Below are 16,364 nucleotides of genomic sequence, written 5' to 3' on the forward strand. Positions count from 1 at the left end.
TTTTAAGACACTGCCGGAGTTAGACATTTTATGGCACGCTGCATCTATTTGCAGAAAGGCTGAAGTAAAGTGTTTGGGAGTACGAGGGGGGGGGGGGGGGGGTGTTGTACTGCCTGTGACCAGCCTGACGCCAGTGGCACACACTTTACAAGCAGCGTCTTGTGTTTACCTGCAAGTTTGCCTTCATGTGAAGTAGACTTGACCCTCTTTGCAGCACAATGCGGTATTATATAGTAACACAGAACACCTGGCCCTCTTACCTCTTAAGTGATATTAAAGGCAATTTTTTTTTTTTTTTTTAAATAACATGTTATACTTTAACTGCTCTGTGTAATGGTTTTGCACAGAGCAGCCCCCGATCCTCCTCCTCAGGTCCCTCGCTGGTGCTTCTGGTCCCTCCCCCCCTGCAAAGTGCCCCCTCAGCAAACCGCTTGCTGTAAGGGCACCCAAGCAGGCTCTCTGCCGAGCTGCTGCTCTGTCTGTTTAAACACAGAGCCATGGCTCGGCCTCACCCCCTCTCTCCCCCTCATTGGTTCACTGGCTGTGATTGACAGCAGTGGGAGCCAAAGGCTCCTGCTGCTGTTTCAGCCAATGAGGAGGGAGCGTCCCTGGAGAACAGAGACTCTCATGCACATTGCTAGAGGAAGACCGGGCTTCGGTAAGGATTAGGGGTGGCTGGGGGGCTGCTGCACAGAGAAGGTTTTTTACCTTTATGCATAGAATGCATGCAGGTAAAAAAACTTGATTCTTTAGAACCACTTTAAGAGTATGTTTACACAGTACGGGGTGACCTGCCTTTTTATGTAAAAGAGACAATTGTTTTCTATGTGCCCCATTTACAGCCCAACACTAATGTGATGTATGATTCAGGCCTGGAAAAATACATAGATTATGCATTTTTTTCTGCAGTGCAATGAATGCCATTACATGTTGCTGCAGCACAACACAACAGACTGCTCTTTGGAGACATATAAGAAGTAACACTATGTGTCATTCAAATACATTGTTTAAAAAGTCCACAGTGTGATACATGCCGGACCTAGGCCGCACAGCAGTGATCTCTAAACTGCGGCCTGGGGTCCAGATGCGGGCCTTTGCTTGCTTTTATCTGGCTCTTGGGGTACAGTTTTCATCCACTAATTCTCCCCATTGACACTGATGAAGGGGCAGACATCCTCCCAATAACACCAAAGATGGGGCACAATTCCTCCCAATGACACCAATAATTGGGCCCAATGACACGAACAGTAGGGCACAATTCCTCCCACTGACGCCATCAATAGGGCACAATTCCTCCCACTGACGCCATCAATAGGGCACAATTCCTCCCACTGACGCCAACAATAGGGCACAATTCCTCCCACTGACGCCAACAATAGGGCACAATTCCTCCCACTGGCGCCAACAATAGGGCACAATTCCTCCCACTGGCGCCAACAATAGGGCACAATTCCTCCCACTGACGCCAACAATAGGGCACAATTCCTCCCACTGGCGCCAACAATAGGGCACAATTCCTCCCACTGGCGCCAACAATAGGGCACAATTCCTCCCACTGGCGCCAACAATAGGGCACAATTCCTCCCACTGACGCCATCAATAGGGCACAATTCCTCCCACTGACGCCATCAATAGGGCACAATTCCTCCCACTGACGCCATCAATAGGGCACAATTCCTCCCACTGACGCCATCAATAGGGCACAATTCCTCCCACTGACGCCATCAATAGGGCACAATTCCTCCCACTGACGCCATCAATAGGGCACACTTCCTCCCACTGACGCCAACAATGGGGCACACTTCCTCCCACTGACGCCAACAATGGGGCACACTTCCTCCCACTGACGCCAACAATGGGGCACACTTCCTCCCACTGACGCCAACAATGGGGCACACTTCCTCCCACTGACGCCAACAATGGGGCACACTTCCTCCCACTGACGCCATCAATGGGGCTCAATTCCTCCCACTGACGCCATCAATGGGGCTCAATTCCTCCCACTGACGCCATCAATGGGGCTCAATTCCTCCCACTGACGCCATCAATGGGGCTCAATTCCTCCCACTGACGCCATCAATGGGGCTCAATTCCTCCCACTGACGCCATCAATGGGGCTCAATTCCTCCCACTGACGCCATCAATGGGGCTCAATTCCTCCCACTGACGCCATCAATGGGGCTCAATTCCTCCCACTGACGCCATCAATGGGGCTCAATTCCTCCCACTGACGCCATCAATGGGGCTCAATTCCTCCCACTGACGCCATCAATGGGGCTCAATTCCTCCCACTGACGCCATCAATGGGGCTCAATTCCTCCCACTGACGCCATCAATGGGGCTCAATTCCTCCCACTGACGCCATCAATGGGGCTCAATTCCTCCCACTGACGCCATCAATGGGGCTCAATTCCTCCCACTGACGCCATCAATGGGGCTCAATTCCTCCCACTGACGCCATCAATGGGGCTCAATTCCTCCCACTGACGCCATCAATGGGGCTCAATTCCTCCCACTGACGCCATCAATGGGGCTCAATTCCTCCCACTGACGCCATCAATGGGGCTCAATTCCTCCCACTGACGCCATCAATGGGGCTCAATTCCTCCCACTGACGCCATCAATGGGGCTCAATTCCTCCCACTGACGCCATCAATGGGGCTCAATTCCTCCCACTGACGCCATCAATGGGGCTCAATTCCTCCCACTGACGCCATCAATGGGGCTCAATTCCTCCCACTGACGCCATCAATGGGGCTCAATTCCTCCCACTGACGCCATCAATGGGGCTCAATTCCTCCCACTGACGCCATCAATGGGGCTCAATTCCTCCCACTGACGCCATCAATGGGGCTCAATTCCTCCCACTGACGCCATCAATGGGGCACACTTCCTCCCACTGACGCCATCAATGGGGCACACTTCCTCCCACTGACGCCATCAATGGGGCACACTTCCTCCCACTGACGCCATCAATGGGGCACACTTCCTCCCACTGACGCCATCAATGGGGCACACTTCCTCCCACTGACGCCATCAATGGGGCACACTTCCTCCCACTGACGCCATCAATGGGGCACACTTCCTCCCACTGACGCCATCAATGGGGCACACTTCCTCCCACTGACGCCATCAATGGGGCACACTTCCTCCCACTGACGCCATCAATGGGGCACACTTCCTCCCACTGACGCCATCAATGGGGCACACTTCCTCCCACTGACGCCATCAATGGGGCACACTTCCTCCCACTGACGCCATCAATGGGGCACACTTCCTCCCACTGACGCCATCAATGGGGCACACTTCCTCCCACTGACGCCATCAATGGGGCACACTTCCTCCCACTGACGCCATCAATGGGGCACACTTCCTCCCACTGACGCCATCAATGGGGCACACTTCCTCCCACTGACGCCATCAATGGGGCACACTTCCTCCCACTGACGCCATCAATGGGGCACACTTCCTCCCACTGACGCCATCAATGGGGCACACTTCCTCCCACTGACGCCATCAATGGGGCACACTTCCTCCCACTGACGCCATCAATGGGGCACACTTCCTCCCACTGACGCCATCAATGGGGCACACTTCCTCCCACTGACGCCATCAATGGGGCACACTTCCTCCCACTGACGCCATCAATGGGGCACACTTCCTCCCACTGACGCCATCAATGGGGCACACTTCCTCCCACTGACGCCATCAATGGGGCACACTTCCTCCCACTGACGCCATCAATGGGGCACACTTCCTCCCACTGACGCCATCAATGGGGCACACTTCCTCCCACTGACGCCATCAATGGGGCACACTTCCTCCCACTGACGCCATCAATGGGGCACACTTCCTCCCACTGACGCCATCAATGGGGCACACTTCCTCCCACTGACGCCATCAATGGGGCACACTTCCTCCCACTGACGCCATCAATGGGGCACACTTCCTCCCACTGACGCCATCAATGGGGCACACTTCCTCCCACTGACGCCATCAATGGGGCACACTTCCTCCCACTGACGCCATCAATGGGGCACACTTCCTCCCACTGACGCCATCAATGGGGCACACTTCCTCCCACTGACGCCATCAATGGGGCACACTTCCTCCCACTGACGCCATCAATGGGGCACACTTCCTCCCACTGACGCCATCAATGGGGCACACTTCCTCCCACTGACGCCATCAATGGGGCACACTTCCTCCCACTGACGCCATCAATGGGGCACACTTCCTCCCACTGACGCCATCAATGGGGCACACTTCCTCCCACTGACGCCATCAATGGGGCACACTTCCTCCCACTGACGCCATCAATGGGGCACACTTCCTCCCACTGACGCCATCAATGGGGCACACTTCCTCCCACTGACGCCATCAATGGGGCACACTTCCTCCCACTGACGCCATCAATGGGGCACACTTCCTCCCACTGACGCCATCAATGGGGCACACTTCCTCCCACTGACGCCATCAATGGGGCACACTTCCTCCCACTGACGCCATCAATGGGGCACACTTCCTCCCACTGACGCCATCAATGGGGCACACTTCCTCCCACTGACGCCATCAATGGGGCACACTTCCTCCCACTGACGCCATCAATGGGGCACACTTCCTCCCACTGACGCCATCAATGGGGCACACTTCCTCCCACTGACGCCATCAATGGGGCACACTTCCTCCCACTGACGCCATCAATGGGGCACACTTCCTCCCACTGACGCCATCAATGGGGCACACTTCCTCCCACTGACGCCATCAATGGGGCACACTTCCTCCCACTGACGCCATCAATGGGGCACACTTCCTCCCACTGACGCCATCAATGGGGCACACTTCCTCCCACTGACGCCATCAATGGGGCACACTTCCTCCCACTGACGCCATCAATGGGGCACACTTCCTCCCACTGACGCCATCAATGGGGCACACTTCCTCCCACTGACGCCATCAATGGGGCACACTTCCTCCCACTGACGCCATCAATGGGGCACACTTCCTCCCACTGACGCCATCAATGGGGCACACTTCCTCCCACTGACGCCATCAATGGGGCACACTTCCTCCCACTGACGCCATCAATGGGGCACACTTCCTCCCACTGACGCCATCAATGGGGCACACTTCCTCCCACTGACGCCATCAATGGGGCACACTTCCTCCCACTGACGCCATCAATGGGGCACACTTCCTCCCACTGACGCCATCAATGGGGCACACTTCCTCCCACTGACGCCATCAATGGGGCACACTTCCTCCCACTGACGCCATCAATGGGGCACACTTCCTCCCACTGACGCCATCAATGGGGCACACTTCCTCCCACTGACGCCATCAATGGGGCACACTTCCTCCCACTGACGCCATCAATGGGGCACACTTCCTCCCACTGACGCCATCAATGGGGCACACTTCCTCCCACTGACGCCATCAATGGGGCACACTTCCTCCCACTGACGCCATCAATGGGGCACACTTCCTCCCACTGACGCCATCAATGGGGCACACTTCCTCCCACTGACGCCATCAATGGGGCACACTTCCTCCCACTGACGCCATCAATGGGGCACACTTCCTCCCACTGACGCCATCAATGGGGCACACTTCCTCCCACTGACGCCATCAATGGGGCACACTTCCTCCCACTGACGCCATCAATGGGGCACACTTCCTCCCACTGACGCCATCAATGGGGCACACTTCCTCCCACTGACGCCATCAATGGGGCACAATTCCTCCCACTGACGCCATCAATGGGGCACAATTCCTCCCACTGACGCCATCAATGGGGCACAATTCCTCCCACTGACGCCATCAATGGGGCACAATTCCTCCCACTGACGCCAACAATGGGGCACAATTCCTCCCACTGACGCCAACAATGGGGCACAATTCCTCCCACTGACGCCAACAATGGGGCACAATTCCTCCCACTGACGCCAACAATGGGGCACAATTCCTCCCACTGACGCCAACAATGGGGCACAATTCCTCCCACTGACGCCATCAATAGGGCACAATTCCTCCCACTGACGCCAACAATAGGGCACAATTCCTCCCACTGACACGATTGGGCATTATTTATTCTCACTGATGTCAGCACCTTTTTCTTCTCCCAGTGCCCACAGGCCAGCCCCCTTAAGTCTGAAGGACCGTAAACTGGCCCTTTGTTTAGAAAGTTTGGAGACCTCTGCCGCACAGTAAACCACTGCATTTTACTGCACCGGTATTATGATCAAGCCCTAAATGTTTTATTCAAAGTATATTTGTAATTTATGATCGTGAATATAATTTTGGAAAGTAGACCCAGTTGGATCTTCATATGATGGAGTTGGATGATTTTACAATGCCTTGTTTAAAGTGGAATTACACTGCATCTGAGCACCACAAACCAAAAATGCTGTTTTAAGTCCTTTGTAATATTCAGAGTAAACTCATCCATTCATCCATGTCTCCATGCTTTACTTTTCTGAGAAATCACTTTGAAATACACCCTGACAGCTTCCCCAGCATTTAAAGCAGTGGCCATCTTGAGTAAGGGTATATGAATTGTTAAGCATTTACTTCCTGGAATCTATCTCCCCTTAGTTCAGGCATGCTGGCAGGAGGGTGTGCTTAGCTGAGAGAACCTTCGCCTCTCCCCTCCACTTCAAAGACTCCAGGGATGTATGACATCGTTTGTCTAGACCTGGAAATGAGGAAGTAACTGAAGAAATGTTTTTTTTTTTTTTTAAAGTTTAAAACCAGTAAATATAATAAATATAATGTACTTTCCTATCTCCAATACTCAAAAAAAACTAAAGGGACACTATTTATCAGAGTATAGCATCAAGTCAATTAAACTCTTGTGATATTGATCTGGTCAGTTAGGTAGAGGGGGTTCTTAATCAGTTACAGATTCTTTGGTGTTTACTTATATTAACAGGTGCACTATATGGGCAACAATGAGTCAACCCTCAAAACAGGAATGGTTTTACAGGTGGAGGTGACTGAAATTTCTTTTCCCTATTTATTTTTTCAGACTTTTCACTAGTTTAGCATTTGGCGAGGGTCAGTGTCACTACTGATAGCATGAGGCAATACCTGGACCCTGTAGAGCAGTGATGGCGAACCTTGGCACCCCAGATATTTTGGAACTACATTTCCCTTGATGCTCATACACTCTGCAGTGTAGTTGTGCATAATGGCAAATGTAGTTCCAAAACATTTGGGTTGCCAAGGTTCACCATCACTGCTATAGAGGTTGCACAGGCAGTCCAACTCCTCCAGGATGGCACATCAATACGTGCCATTGCCAGCAGGTTTGTTGTGTCTCCCAGCACAGTCTCAAGAGCATGGAGGGGATTCCAGGCGACAGGCAGTTAGGAGAGCTGGACAGGGCTGTGGAAGGTCCTTATCCCATCAGCAGGACCAATATCTGCTCCTTTGTGCAAGGAGGAACAGGATGAGCACTGCCAGAGCCCTACAAAATGACCTCCAGCAGACCACTGGTGTGAATGTCTCTGACCAAACAATCAGAAACAGACTTAATGAGGGTGGCCTGAGGGCCCAACATCCTCTAGTGGGCCCTGTGCTCACTGCCCTACACCGTGGAGCTCGATTGGCATTTACCACTGAACTCCAGAATTGGCAGGTCTGCCACTGGCAGCTGGTGCTTTTCACAGATGTAGGTTGAGAAAAATTTAATTTCCATCAAACGATGTGGCATCTTTTCCTTCCTAATACATTGCCCAGTCCATATCTGTATAGATATCCAGCATGATATTTTTCCCCATTAAAATCTGATGTGTTTTCAAAGTGTTCATTTTTTAAACAGTGTATTTACGAGCAGCATAAGGATTCAAATAGTCAATGTTGATTGAGGGAGTGAAGTTCTGATTTACGGCATACTTTTGGTATGTAGACTCTCATGCTTCCTGCATGTTACAATGGAAACACTAGGTGGCTAGGTTGTGAGAGTAGGGGTAAAGCTGATCGATTCCTGCTAAATCAGACAAAATTCGAGCTGTGAGTGGCCCTGTTAGGACCGTCCGGCTCAACAAACTTTAACCACTTCCAAACCGTGCCTATTCTGGCACTCCTCTCCTATATGTAAAAATCATCATTTCTCTAGCGCTCATCGACAGACGTAGTCCTCGGTGATACACCACCTTCGGGTTATGTTACCTCCGCAGGAGCAGGACTAGACAGGAAATTAAAAAGCTCTGGCCACACCCTAGGGGCAGTCCCAGAGGGTATATCCTCTCTCTCTCTGCCTCAGCAAATCAGTTATTTTCTGTCTAGTTAGGAGTAAGGACCTAGACACCTTGCTGGGATCTTAGGTCCTGGCAAGAATTTTTTCTTAAAGGATTTTTTTAGACAGCTTTTTTCTCCAGTGTTCCTGTGAGATCTTCAAGCAAGAAAGCTGAACTGGGCGACGGGCTGGATGTTGAGATCCGGTGGTCACCCCAGTTCAGCCTACGAGCGCGTGCAGGCCATAGCTCCGCGCTGGGTCGGCCGCGACAAAGTCCCATTAAAGGACTGTCCACGCGAGTTAAACGTCTCGCCGAAACGCCAAAGACCATGAGTCACGGCGTCCGTATCGGTCGACAGCCCTCCCGCCCCGGTGGAGAGGGGTACTGTCAGGAGTTGGTGCCCGCCTGGTTCCGGTATGGTGAGTAGTATGTTCCCCCTTTTTCCCTGACGGGTTTTGTGGTGAACGCGGGCCCCTCTCTGTATGGTAAGAAAGAGTCCTTTCTATCCTATAACATGTCACAAATCCTCCTACTTTGAGTGTGATTTATGTGTGCAAAAGCCAGGAGGCTTGGCTTGGGAGCTAACAATCTATTGTATACATGTTTTAAAGATGTAATCTGTGGCATTCTGGGAATCTTATGGGTTAAGTATAAGCTACCTACCAGTCAGAAGCCACGGACATGTAGACTGCCTTCCAAATCAGATCTCCAGCTATTAGCAGGCCTCCCGAACGGCCACGCGGTCCGCCAGGGCCGGTACCGCCAACCACGCCATATCCCCATGCAGAGAGAGTGTTGTGTGCCCTGCAGCACACCGCTATTCAGTTTAGGCCGCCGCCATTTTTTTTTTTGCTGGATCGCACGAGCCGCCATTTTGGCGTAGCCTCGTGTCTCCAGCATGGGGGCGGCCATGTTTGAGGTGATCCTACACCTCGTGGAGCTTGGGGGAGGCGCCGGAAGGCGTGCAGAGGGGCGGAGCCGCCTCCTTTCTTCCTGGGCAGCCAGCCAAAAGACTTCCTGTTTGTCAAGACAGCGCTGTAAGCTGTTGCAGTTTAACTCTGAGCATCAAGTGGTGAGCCTGGGGGTCTATCTCTCTCTCTCTCGATCGATAGGGATCCCTAAGCAGGTAACACTAAGGGGCTTTTTTGTGGCGCTGGGGGTAAGAAAAAAAAAAAAAAAAAGTTTTTTTCTTTACTTTTGAATTATATTATCCAGGAAGTAACTGGAGTTATTATGGACCCTGCCACACATATTCCCCCACCTGTTTCCCTCGAGGGGGCCTCGGGACCCGCCGGTGCACAGAGTATAGAGTCATTTACAGCAATTTTGGAGTCTATGGTGGCTCGGGTGGAGGCGGCCTGTCAGGGACGGGGGTCAAGGAAGCGACCCCCGCCTACCCCTATACCATCTGACACCTCTGACTCAGATTCAGAGATGGTCACGGCAGTTGCAGGTTCCTCTGCAAGGGCTGTTATCCCAGGTAAAGCCCCCTCAGACAGTGAGGAGGACGCTTCTTCTCTTGCTATAATTCAGGAAGAAGCATTGGTGGACGCACTAGTTGTGGCAGTGCAAGAAACCTTAAAACTTGAGGCTTTACCAGCAGAGGCAACTGAAACAGAGAGGCCTTTTGGGACTAATAAGCCCATCAAGACGGCGAAGGCTTTTCCTGTACCTAAATGTTTTGGTAATCAGATTAAAGGAGAATGGGAGCATTCTAAACGTACCTTTACTATTTCCAAGCGTATTGCTAGACGCTATCCGTTTGAGGAATCCATCATTAAGAAATGGACGGTACCACCAGTCGTGGATCCGCCTATTTCCAGGCTGAATAAAGCCACGGTTATTCCAGTGGAGGACACTTCGTCCTTTAAGGATCCGGTGGATCGAAAGATAGAAGCAGAGTCCCGCACTATCTTTTCTCTGATAGGGTCAGCATTTAGACCAGTAATCGTTATTGGTCTAGTTTCCCAGACACTTACGGAATGGGCGAAAATGGTACGCCAAGATCTTAGGGGAAAAGATATTCCCCAGGAGACATCTGATTTGATGGAACAGATCATACAAGGGCTACGGTTTATCTGTGACGCAGCCTTGGACACTACTCCCCTATTAGGGCATGCATCTAAGTTAGCAGTGATCCTCAGACGTGTGCTGTGGTTAAAATGCTGGTCAGCTGACCTAGGTTCCAAAAAGACCTTGACCAATCTCCCCTTTCAGGGGAATCGTCTATTTGGAGCCAACCTAGATGAAATCATTAAGGATGCCACTGGGGGCAAGAGCACTTTTTTGCCACAGGCTGCAAAAGCTAAGGGACCTCGCAACAAGCGAGGACCTTTCTTTACCGCCCATAAAGGGCGCCCGGCTGGTACTAGCGGGAAAGGCAAGACTCCTCCAGGAGGGTTCAAGAAGGGGACCAACCCAGCCAAACCCGAAGCAAAGGAGTACACAGCCTGAAGGTGCGCCCCCACCCGGTTTCAGGGTGGGGGGACGTTTTCACCAGTATTCAGGACATTAGATCGAGCATCAACCACTACTACCGGTGCGATTCTTCCCTTCCAACATTTAAGTACCACAGGAAGCGGTAGTTACCGTTCCCTGAAAAGATCTTTTCCTTTACCTTTTCCTAAGATTAGTCCCGATACCTCACAGGAATCGGATCTGGTTGACCAGATAGGCCAAGTAGCCTCTAGTCGGGTGACTTCGGTCCCTGAGGTTCAACCAGAAAAGATCACCTTTCCTGATAACTATCAGGTATCTGATAAATGTGTGGGAACAGAAAACGACCAGACTTTCTCGGATGGTCGGGGCCAGATAGCTCTATGGACGCCTGGTTCAGATCCAATCAGCGCCAGTGGTCCTAGAAATTCTAGGCTGGCCTCCTCAAGCCGGCCTGGCCGACTTGGACATGTTAGTCGCAGACGTTCCGTGGGAACTTCGTCTCAGGGAGTGTCTGTGGTCTCAAGGACCAATTTACCTTCGTGCTTTACAGTCGCTGGTTTTAATGGCCTGGCCATTGAGACCCAAGTACTCAAGGACAGAGGTTTGTCTACTTCAGTCATTCCTACCCTTATTAAAGCAAGGAAAGCGACTTCCAGCAAAGTCTATTATCACACATGGAAGACTTATATTGCATGGTGCGAATCTTTAGGATTTCCTCCACGTACCTATTCGGTGACTCGAATATTGGCCTTTTTGCAACAAGGGGTTGAGCAGAAGCTAGCCTTGAGCACCATCAAGGGTCAAGTTTCAGCATTAGCAATCTTCTTTCAGAAGCCTTTAGCTACCAAATCCTTGGTGCGGAATTTCATCCAGGGGGTGCGGCACCTGGCTCCTCCAGTCCGCGCGCCCTTACCGCCCTGGGATCTTAATTTGGGTTTGACTTCTGCTCGCAGGGTGTCAGAACTGGCTGCATTATCATGCCAGTCACCATACCTAGTGATTCATAGGGATAAGGTAGTACTTCATCCTAAGCCATCTTTTCTTCCCAAGGTGGTTTCAGATTTTCATCTGAATGAAGATATTGTACTACCTTCCTTGTGTCCTCAGCCCAAGCATCATCGGGAACATGCGTTGCATTCCTTAGATGTGGTTCGGGCAATCAGGGTATACCTGAAAGCTACGGAATCATTCCGTAAGACGGATTCACTTTTTGTGATCACGGATGGCCCCAGAAAGGGTTTGCCTGCATCTGCCGCGACCATTGCCAAATGGATCAGACAAACAGTGGTACAGGCTTATTCTATTAAGGGTCAGAGTCCTCCGTTCCCTGTTAGGGCGCACTCCACTCGAGCGCTCAGTACTTTCTGGGCCTTTCGCCATCAGGTGTCAGTGGTCCAGGTATGTAAGGCGGCCACCTGGTCGTCGGTACATACCTTTACAAAATTTTATAAAATTGATGTGACGGCATCGGCGGATGCCTCATTTGGCCGCAAGGTTTTGCAGGCCGCAATTTGAGGAGACCGGTGGTCTACCTCGAGGGTTTTTTTCTGTTTGAAAAAAAAAAAAAAAAAAAATTGTTTTCTTTTTTTTGGTTGAGTCTCATCATTAAGGATGAGCATTGTAAACTTCTAGTTGGCACCGGTTGGGCCTTCTAGATTGGGATTTGATTTCCATTTTCCCACCCCTCAGTTGTGATACTGCTCTGGGACGTCCCGAAGGTGGTGTATCACCGAGGACTACGTCTGTCGATGAGCGCTAGAGAAAAATGGATTTTTGTAAAATCTTACCGTAAAATCCTTTTCTCTTAGCTCATCGACAGACGTAGTCCCCGCCCCTCTGTTTTGGAGTTGGGTTGGGTTAAATTCTCTAAGCACTGCTTTTTCACATAACTGATTTGCTGAGGCAGAGAGAGAGAGGATATACCCTCTGGGACTGCCCCTAGGGTGTGGCCAGAGCTTTTTAATTTCCTGTCTAGTCCTGCTCCTGCGGAGGTAACATAACCCGAAGGTGGTGTATCACCGAGGACTACGTCTGTCGATGAGCTAAGAGAAAAGGATTTTACGGTAAGATTTTACAAAAATCCATTTTTTTCTTTTTTCTTTAAAATTACTCAGAACCCCCAAACATTTGGGAGATATTTTTTTAGCAGAGACCCTAGGGAATAAAATGGGGGTCGTTGCAACTATCTCGTGCGGTATTTGTGCAGCAATTTTTCAAATGTGTTTTTTTTTTTTTGGAAAAAAATGGTTTCATGAATAAAAAAAAACTAAACACTAAAGTTAGCCCAGCTTTCTTTGTATAATGTGAAAGATGTTCTGTCGAGTAAATACACCTATTAGACCCCGTTCACACTGGGGAGAGCCGACTTTGCCGGGCGACCTGTGAAGTCGCGGCGCGCAGCTCGCACCGCGACCTCGGAGCGGCCGGCACGGACTTCATATAATTGAAGTCAATGCAGGTCGCTCCGGGTCGCCCCAAAGAAGCTCCGGACCCTTTTTCTAAGTCGGAGCGACTTGTGTCGCTCCTATTAGAACGGGTCCACAGCTTCTCTATGGCAGGCGACCTGTCAGGCGACCAGGTCGCCTGACAGGTTGCCCCAGTGTGAACCGGCTCTTACATGTAACGCTTTAATATTGTGCACACTCAAGGAATGGCACCAAACTTCAGTACTTAAAAATTTCCATAGGCTAAGCTTTAAAAATTTTTACAGGTTAGCAGTTTAGAGTTACAGAGGAGGTCTTGGGCTAAAATTGTTGCTTTCGCTCTAACGTTCGCAGGGATACCTCATGTGGTTTGTACACCGTTTACATACGTGGGCATGACAAACGTATGCCCTCGCTTCTCCATGTGAGCGTGCGGGGACGGTGCGCTTTACAATTTTTTTTTTTTTGATCACTTCTTATTACAAGGAATATAAACATCCTTTATAATAATAGGGCATGAGAGGTCCTCTTTATTGAGAGATGCGGGGTCTAGAAGTCCCCACATCTCTCCTCTAGGCTGGAAAGACTAAAATAAAAAAAAAAAACAAAACGATCTTGGCCTTTCCAGCCAAGATCACAGCAGTATTTACAACTGCCAGGCCGGACATGACGTCATAACGTTGTGCCCGGGTCTCTGAGAGTCAGAGACTGCTGGGGACCATCTGGTCCTCGATATTCTTTATGGTGTACTTACGCCGGCGGCGGATTCCTTTCCTGGCTCGCCGATCGCACGGGCGAGTCAGTAGAAGCATTGGAGAAGGAGCACCTGTAACAATGATCAAGCAAGTGAACTGCCGCTATGGTTTTTCTTATGGTGCAGGGAATCGCCGGCTGCAAAATATGATATCCGAATAATGCCTGCAGCTGCAGGCATCATTCGGATATCTCCACTCACAGTCCAGGATGTCATGGGACATATGTCCTTAGGCTGGAAGTTAATTGAAAAAAAAAAAAAAAAAAAAGATGGAAGGTTCCAGGTGGAAAATTGTCACCTGAACAGTGGCTGGTCCCATTAGATGCAGTCAGTGCTTCGGTATCCAGATAGCTGCAAGGGCTCCCCAGCCAGCAGGGTATGTTTCTTCATCCATGTTACCTAATGTAGATGGGGGAATCAAGTGATTTGTTGTTCAGCCCAGAGGGCTGAAGAGAAATCTTATAGTAAATGCCCAGCCTTATACCTGCAAATGCTGAAAACAAGATTTCCACAAATTTCCCACCCTTTAAAGTTTCTCCAAATCTATCAGTAGCTTGGGGATGAGTTCACATTGGACTGATTAGCTTAAAGGTCATTTCACCCATGAATGGTAACTCCGTCAGCACCAATATTCCGTCTCCCGGTGTGTTCCATCTAGAGAAGAACTTCTCTCTCTCCCGTCACCTGCCTTCCGTTAACATTTTATGGTTCTTTCAAGCTGAAACAGGCTCTTGGCAGAGCAATACTATGCAGGCAGTTTAAAGCAACGGCAGAACAGAAGAAGCAATATTTGCATGACCTTACCCTAGTAGTCCTCCACCCAAATGCACCAGGTTGGGTGGCATTTATCTTCAATCTAGTTTTTTTTTGTAATGTAGTTTAATGTTTTATAGTCTGTAGTGCTTTGTTTTGGGTCGAAGTATTGAGATACTAAAAGTTCTATAATTAACAAAAGTCTAGTTTTTAATGAATGGGGTCAGATCACTGTCACTGAAATTGGCAGCCCTGACCAGAATACTTTGTAACACCAAATCTGAAGAAGTAGAAAGAGGCATTTAGTGAATGGATTGCTCTGCTGCCAAGTTTCCATAGGCCTCCAAGCATTTTTTATTTACAAGTCTTTCTTTTCTAATGCTGACATTCAGGAGTTGATTCTGCTGGAAGACTTGAAATGTTATGGGGTTTTCATTAGGGGTTTTTGTTTTTTGTTCTACTCTTCTGGAGCTGTTTAAATATTCTGCTCAAGTGTTCTCCTAAAATCCTATGAATGCCATAGGGCAGGTAATGGGCACATTGGTTATACTGTAGAACAGACCTAATTAAAATGTTCTGTAAATTTTTTATCTTAACTACATGACTTGTTTTTTGGAAGTTCTGCAAATGTATTACATTTTATTGGTTTAGATCCTTTCATTTTACCCCAGAAGAACTCTTAAAATATTTTTCAGGTCTTCTGCAACCTATGCTGCGCTTGGGGAAAAAGTCCCTTACATTGGTGGTCAGTGGGGAAAAATGGCCTTTCTGTGGTGGTCAGATTGCCACCTTTACAATCAGCCAGTTAGATAATTGGTATCATGCTCCTGGCTCTGCCAAGCTGCAGTGGACCTGGAACTATGCAGGAACCATCCAATAGGCCAATTGGAAATCGCTCAAAGAAACCCCTAGCGACCTCTGGAGGAATCCTAGATTTCCATGGAACTTATGCTGTGACAGCTGCAGTAGGTACTTTTATTATGGATGGCTGTTGAATTTTAAAATCAATAGGAAAATACAGGTGATGCTATAACTGGCAAGGTATTTCATTTGAAAACTCTAGATCCCTGGCCGTTATGCTGACCCACAAGCTTTAATACGTTGAAGATGAACTCCAGCTTTCAATAAATTTTACATAGTGCATTTGGGCCAGCTTGGCCCAAACAAACTATCTCCCCCACTAACACGAGGCCGCTTGATGTGCTATATAAACATGTATGTTTGGCTGGATGTGCTATATAAACAGTAGCCATGTAGCCATGCAGCTCAGGCTACAAACAGCATACTGCAGTTTGTTCCGGGTTCAAGACCAGACTTCCTATCTCATACCCAGACACAATAGAGTCAGATCAGCGCTCAGCTATTCAGAGAAAGCAATGTATTCTACCAATGAATACAAAGCCTCCTCTGATTAGCTGAGTCAGAGAGGCAGGCTGATGATGTCACAACCTCTGACTCAGCCAATCAGAGGAAGCTTTGTTAGCTAGCATACATTGCTTTCTATGAAAGGCTGAGTTCTGATGAGATAGACTCTGTTGTATTCCGGAAGTCTCGTCTTGAACCTGGAACACAGTACGGTATGCTGTATGTAGCCTCAGCTACATACAGTTTATATAGCACAAACCACGGCCTCACATGTTGGTAAGGGAAATAGTTTGTTCGGGTCAGCTTGGCCCAAATTAACTATGTAAAGTGTTTTTAAAAGCTAGAGTTCAGCCTTAAGTCACCAACCCAGAATATACCAGAGTGTACCAA

At 49.5% G+C, this 16,364-nt stretch overlaps 1 protein-coding gene across 1 annotated transcript in view; it reads left to right on the forward strand.

The window, feature by feature from the left end:
- The window catches only part of LAMC1 (laminin subunit gamma 1), a 208,627-nt gene that overhangs the window by 40,141 nt on the left and 152,122 nt on the right, over window positions 1-16,364 (forward strand). The gene's annotated exons all lie outside the window — the stretch shown is intronic.

This window comes from Pelophylax lessonae, assembly GCF_965119305.1.
Source record: "Pelophylax lessonae genome assembly, chromosome: 8".
In the NCBI taxonomy this organism is placed as follows: Eukaryota; Metazoa; Chordata; class Amphibia; order Anura; family Ranidae; genus Pelophylax; species Pelophylax lessonae.